Source organism: Taudactylus pleione, unplaced genomic scaffold (genome assembly GCF_031769625.1).
Source record: "Taudactylus pleione unplaced genomic scaffold, aTauple2 ptg001305l, whole genome shotgun sequence".
Lineage (NCBI taxonomy): Eukaryota > Metazoa > Chordata > Amphibia > Anura > Myobatrachidae > Taudactylus > Taudactylus pleione.
Genome location: NW_028285705.1, coordinates 177959 through 184990, shown reverse-complemented (window position 1 = coordinate 184990; position 7032 = coordinate 177959).

The following is a 7032-nucleotide window of genomic DNA, read 5'->3' as shown; positions in this document are numbered from 1 at the left end:
AAGTGTTATATAGTATCAGGTGTGTAAGAGTAGCGAATAAGTGTTATATAGTATCAGGTGTGTAAGAGTAGCTAATAAGTGTTATATAGTATCAGGTGTGTAAGAGTATCTAATAAGTGTTATGTAGTATCAGGTATGTAAGAGTAGCTAATAAGTGTTATGTAGTATCAGGTGTGTAAGAGTAACTAATTAGTGTTATATAGTATCAGGTATGTAAGAGTAGCTAATAAGTGTTATATAGTATCAGGTGTGTAAGAGTAGCTAATAAGTGTTATATAGTATCAGGTATGTAAGAGTAGCTAATAAGTGTTATATAGTATCAGGTGTGTAAGAGTAGCTAATAAGTGTTATATAGTATCAGGTGTGTAAGAGTAGCTAATAAGTGTTATATAGTATCAGGTGTGTAAGAGTAGCTAATAAGTGTTATATAGTATCAGGTGTGTAAGAATAGCTAATAAGTGTTATATAGTATCAGGTGTGTAAGAGTAACTAATAAGTGTTATATTGTATCAGGTGTGTAAGAGTAACTAATAAGTGTTATATAGTATCAGATATGTAAGAGTAGCTAATCAGTGTTATATAGTATCAGGTGTGTAAGAGTAGCTAATAAATGTTATATAGGATCAGGTGTGTAAGAATAGCTAATAAGTGTTATATAGTATCAGGTGTGTAAGAGTAACTAATAAGTGTTATATAGTATCAGGTGTGTAAGAGTAACTAATAATTGTTATATAGTATCAGGTATGTAAGAGTAGCTAATCAGTGTTATATAGTATCAGGTGTGTAAGAGTAGCTAATAAGTGTTATATAGTATCAGGTGTGTAAGAATAGCTAATAAATGTTATATAGTATCAGGTGTGTAAGAGTAACTAATAAGTGTTATATAGTATCAGGTGTGTAAGAGTAACTAATAAGTGTTATATAGTATCAGGTGTGTAAGCGTAGCTAATAAGTGTTATATAGTATCAGGTGTGTAAGAGTAGCTAATAAGTGTTATAGAGTATCAGGTGTGTAAGAGTAACTAATAAGTGTTATAGAGTATCAGGTATGTAAGAGTAGCTAATAAGTGTTATAGAGTATCAGGTGTGTAAGAGTAGCTAATAAGTGTTATATAGTATCAGGTGTGTAAGAGTAGCTAATAAGTGTTATATAGTATCAGGTGTGTAAGAGTAACTAATAAGTGTTATATAGTATCAGGTGTGTAAGAGTAACTAATAAGTGTTATATAGTATCAGGTGTGTAAGAGTAGCTAATAAGTGTTATATAGTATCAGGTGTGTAAGAGTAGCTAATAAGTGTTATATAGTATCAGGTGTGTAAGAGTAGCTAATAAGTGTTATATAGTATCAGGTGTGTAAGAGTAGCTAATAAGTGTTATATAGTATCAGGTGTGTAAGAGTAGCTAATAAGTGTTATATAGTATCTGGTGTGTAAGAGTATCTAATAAGTGTTATGTAGTATCAGGTATGTAAGAGTAGCTAATAAGTGTTATGTAGTATCAGGTTTGTAAGAGTAGCTAATAAGTGTTATATAGTATCAGGTGTGTAAGAGTAGCTAATAAGTGTTATATAGTATCGGGTGTGTAAGAGTAGCTAATAAGTGTTATATAGTATTGGGTGTGTAAGAGGAGCTAATAAGTGTTATATAGTATCGGGTGTGTAAGAGTAGCTAATAAGTGTTATATAGTATCGGGTGTGTAAGAGTAGCTAATAAGTGTTATATAGTATCAGGTGTGTAAGAGTAGCTAATAAGTGTTATATAGTATCAGGTGTGTAAGAGTAGCTAATAAGTGTTATATAGTATCAGGTGTGTAAGAGTAGCTAATAAGTGTTATATAGTATCAGGTGTGTAAGAGGAGCTAATAAGTGTTATATAGTATCAGGTGTGTAAGAGGAGCTAATAAGTGTTATATAGTATCAGGTGTGTAAGAGGAGCTAATAAGTGTTATATAGTATCAGGTGTGTAAGAGGAGCTAATAAGTGTTATATAGTATCAGGTGTGTAAGAGTAGCTAATAAGTGTTATATAGTATCAGGTGTGTAAGAGTAGCTAATAAGTGTTATATAGTATCAGGTGTGTAAGAGTAACTAATAAGTGTTATATAGTATCAGGTGTGTAAGAGTAGCTAATAAGTGTTATATAGTATCGGGTGTGTAAGAGTAGCTAATAAGTGTTATATAGTATCGGGTGTGTAAGAGTAGCTAATAAGTGTTATATAGTATCGGGTGTGTAAGAGTAGCTAATAAGTGTTATATAGTATCGGGTGTGTAAGAGTAGCTAATAAGTGTTATATAGTATCGGGTGTGTAAGAGTAACTAATAAGTGTTATATAGTATCGGGTGTGTAAGAGTAGCTAATAAGTGTTATATAGTATCGGGTGTGTAAGAGTAGCTAATAAGTGTTATATAGTATCGGGTGTGTAAGAATAGCTAATAAGTGTTATATAGTATCAGGTGTGTAAGAGTAGCTAATAAGTGTTATGTAGTATCAGGTGTGTAAGAGTAGCTAATAAGTGTTATATAGTATCAGGTGTGTAAGAGGAGCTAATAAGTGTTATATAGTATCAGGTGTGTAAGAGTAGCTAATAAGTGTTATATAGGATCAGGTGTGTAAGAATAGCTAATAAGTGTTATATAGTATCAGGTATGTAAGAGTAGCTAATAAGTGTTATATAGTATCAGGTATGTAAGAGTAGCTAATAAGTGTTATATAGTATCAGGTGTGTAAGAGTAGCTAATAAGTGTTATATAGTATCAGGTGTGTAAGAGGAGCTAATAAGTGTTATATAGTATCAGGTGTGTAAGAGGAGCTAATAAGTGTTATATAGTATCAGGTGTGTAAGAGTAGCTAATAAGTGTTATATAGTATCAGGTGTGTAAGAGGAGCTAATAAGTGTTATATAGTATCAGGTGTGTAAGAGGAGCTAATAAGTGTTATATAGTATCAGGTGTGTAAGAGTCACTAATAAGTGTTATATAGTATCAGGTGTGTAAGAGTAGCTAATTTTTGTTATATAGTATCAGGTGTGTAAGAGTAACTAATAAGTGTTATATAGTATCAGGTGTGTAAGAGTAGCTAATAAGTGTTATAGAGTATCAGGTGTGTAAGAGTAGCTAATAAGTGTTATAGAGTATCAGGTGTGTAAGAGTAGCTAATAAGTGTTATAGAGTATCAGGTGTGTAAGAGTAGCTAATAAGTGTTATAGAGTATCAGGTGTGTAAGAGTAGCTAATAAGTGTTATATAGTATCAGGTGTGTAAGAGTATCTAATAAGTGTTATATAGTATCAGGTGTGTAAGAGTAGCTAATAAGTGTTATATAGTATCAGGTGTGTAAGAGTAGCTAATAAGTGTTATATAGTATCAGGTGTGTAAGAGTAGCTAATAAGTGTTATATAGTATCAGGTATGTAAGAGTAGCTAATAAGTGTTATATAGTATCAGGTGTGTAAGAGTAGCTAATAAGTGTTATATAGTATCAGGTATGTAAGAGTAGCTAATAAGTGTTATATAGTATCAGGTGTGTAAGAGTAACTAATAAGTGTTATATAGTATCAGGTGTGTAAGAGGAGCTAATAAGTGTTATATAGTATCAGGTGTGTAAGAGGAGCTAATAAGTGTTATATAGTATCAGGTGTTTAAGAGGAGCTAATAAGTGTTATATAGTATCAGGTGTGTAAGAGTAGCTAATAAGTGTTATATAGTATCAGGTGTGTAAGAGGAGCTAATAAGTGTTATATAGTATCAGGTGTGTAAGAGTAGCTAATAAGTGCTATATAGTATCAGGTGTGTAAGAATAGCTAATAAATGTTATATAGGATCAGGTATGTAAGAATAGCTAATAAGTGTTATATAGTATCAGGTGTGTAAGAGTAACTAATAAGTGTTATATAGTATCAGGTGTGTAAGAGTAACTAATAAGTGTTATATAGTTTCAGGTATGTAAGAGTAGCTAATAAGTGTTATATAGTATCAGGTGTGTAAGAGTAGCTAATAAGTGTTATATAGTATCAGGTGTGTAAGAATAGCTAATAAATGTTATATAGGATCAGGTATGTAAGAATAGCTAATAATTGTTATATAGTATCAGGTGTGTAAGAATAGCTAATAAATGTTATATAGGATCAGGTATGTAAGAATAGCTAATAATTGTTATATAGTATCAGGTGTGTAAGAGTAACTAATAAGTGTTATATAGTATCAGGTATGTACGAGTAGCTAATAAGTGTTATATAGTATCAGGTGTGTAAGAGGAGCTAATAAGTGTTATATAGTATCAGGTGTGTAAGAGTAGCTAATAAGTGTTATATAGTATCAGGTATGTAAGAGTAACTAATAAGTGTTATATAGTATCAGCTGTGTAAGAGTAGCTAATAAGTGTTATATAGTATCAGGTATGTAAGAGTAGCTAATAAGTGTTATATAGTATCAGGTGTGTAAGAGTAGCTAATAAGTGTTATATAGTAACAGGTGTGTAAGAGTAGCTAATAAGTGTTATATAGTATCAGGTGTGTAAGAGTAGCTAATAAGTGTTATGTAGTATCAGGTATGTAAGAGTAGCTAATAAGTGTTATATAGTATCAGGTATGTAAGAGTAACTAATAAGTGTTATATAGTATCAGGTGTGTAAGAGTAACTAATAAGTGTTATATAGTATCAGGTGTGTAAGAATAGCTAATAAGTGTTATATAGTATCAGGTGTGTAAGAGTAACAAATAAGTGTTATATAGTATCAGGTATGTAAGAGTAGCTAATAAGTGTTATATAGTATCAGGTGTGTAAGAGGAGCTAATAAGTGTTATATAGTATCAGGTGTGTAAGAGTAGCTAATAAGTGTTATATAGTATCAGGTGTGTAAGAGTAGCTAATAAGTGTTATATAGTATCAGGTGTGTAAGAATAGCTAATAAATGTTATATAGGATCAGGTGTGTAAGAATAGCTAATAAATGTTATATAGTATCAGGTGTGTAAGAGTAACTAATAAGTGTTATATAGTATCAGGTATGTAAGAGTAGCTAATAAGTGTTATATAGTATCAGGTGTGTAAGAGTAGCTAATAAGTGTTATATAGTATCAGGTGTGTAAGAGTAGCTAATAAGTGTTATATATAGTATCAGGTGTGTAAGAGTAGCTAATAAGTGTTATATAGTATCAGGTGTGTAAGAGTAGCTAATAAGTGTTATATAGTATCAGGTGTGTAAGAGTAACTAATAAGTGTTATATAGTATCAGGTGTGTAAGAGTAACTAATAAGTGTTATATAGTATCAGGTGTGTAAGAGTAGCTAATAAGTGTTATATAGTATCAGGTGTGTAAGAGTAGCGAATAAGTGTTATATAGTATCAGGTGTGTAAGAGTAGCTAATAAGTGTTATATAGTATCAGGTGTGTAAGAGTATGTAATAAGTGTTATGTAGTATCAGGTATGTAAGAGTAGCTAATAAGTGTTATGTAGTATCAGGTGTGTAAGAGTAACTAATTAGTGTTATATAGTATCAGGTATGTAAGAGTAGCTAATAAGTGTTATATAGTATCAGGTGTGTAAGAGTAGCTAATAAGTGTTATATAGTATCAGGTATGTAAGAGTAGCTAATAAGTGTTATATAGTATCAGGTGTGTAAGAGTAGCTAATAAGTGTTATATAGTATCAGGTGTGTAAGAGTAGCTAAGAAGTGTTATATAGTATCAGGTGTGTAAGAGTAGCTAATAAGTGTTATATAGTATCAGGTGTGTAAGAATAGCTAATAAGTGTTATATAGTATCAGGTGTGTAAGAGTAACTAATAAGTGTTATATAGTATCAGGTGTGTAAGAGTAACTAATAAGTGTTATATAGTATCAGGTATGTAAGAGTAGCTAATCAGTGTTATATAGTATCAGGTGTGTAAGAGTAGCTAATAAATGTTATATAGGATCAGGTGTGTAAGAATAGCTAATAAGTGTTATATAGTATCAGGTGTGTAAGAGTAACTAATAAGTGTTATATAGTATCAGGTGTGTAAGAGTAACTAATAAGTGTTATATAGTATCAGGTATGTAAGAGTAGCTAATCAGTGTTATATAGTATCAGGTGTGTAAGAGTAGCTAATAAGTGTTATATAGTATCAGGTGTGTAAGAATAGCTAATAAATGTTATATAGTATCAGGTGTGTAAGAGTAACTAATAAGTGTTATATAGTATCAGGTGTGTAAGAGTAACTAATAAGTGTTATATAGTATCAGGTGTGTAAGCGTAGCTAATAAGTGTTATATAGTATCAGGTGTGTAAGAGTAGCTAATAAGTGTTATAGAGTATCAGGTGTGTAAGAGTAACTAATAAGTGTTATAGAGTATCAGGTATGTAAGAGTAGCTAATAAGTGTTATATAGTATCAGGTGTGTAAGAGTAGCTAATAAGTGTTATATAGTATCAGGTGTGTAAGAGTAGCTAATAAGTGTTATATAGTATCAGGTGTGTAAGAGTAACTAATAAGTGTTATATAGTATCAGGTGTGTAAGAGTAACTAATAAGTGTTATATAGTATCAGGTGTGTAAGAGTAGCTAATAAGTGTTATATAGTATCAGGTGTGTAAGAGTAGCTAATAAGTGTTATATAGTATCAGGTGTGTAAGAGTAGCTAATAAGTGTTATATAGTATCAGGTGTGTAAGAGTAGCTAATAAGTGTTATATAGTATCAGGTATGTAAGAGTAGCTAATAAGTGTTATGTAGTATCAGGTGTGTAAGAGTAGCTAATAAGTGTTATATAGTATCAGGTGTGTAAGAGTAGCTAATAAGTGTTATATAGTATCGGGTGTGTAAGAGTAGCTAATAAGTGTTATATAGTATCGGGTGTGTAAGAGGAGCTAATAAGTGTTATATAGTATCGGGTGTGTAAGAGTAGCTAATAAGTGTTATATAGTATCGGGTGTGTAAGAGTAGCTAATAAGTGTTATATAGTATCGGGTGTGTAAGAGTAGCTAATAAGTGTTATATAGTATCAGGTGTGTAAGAGTAGCTAATAAGTGTTATATAGTATCAGGTGTGTAAGAGGAGCTAAT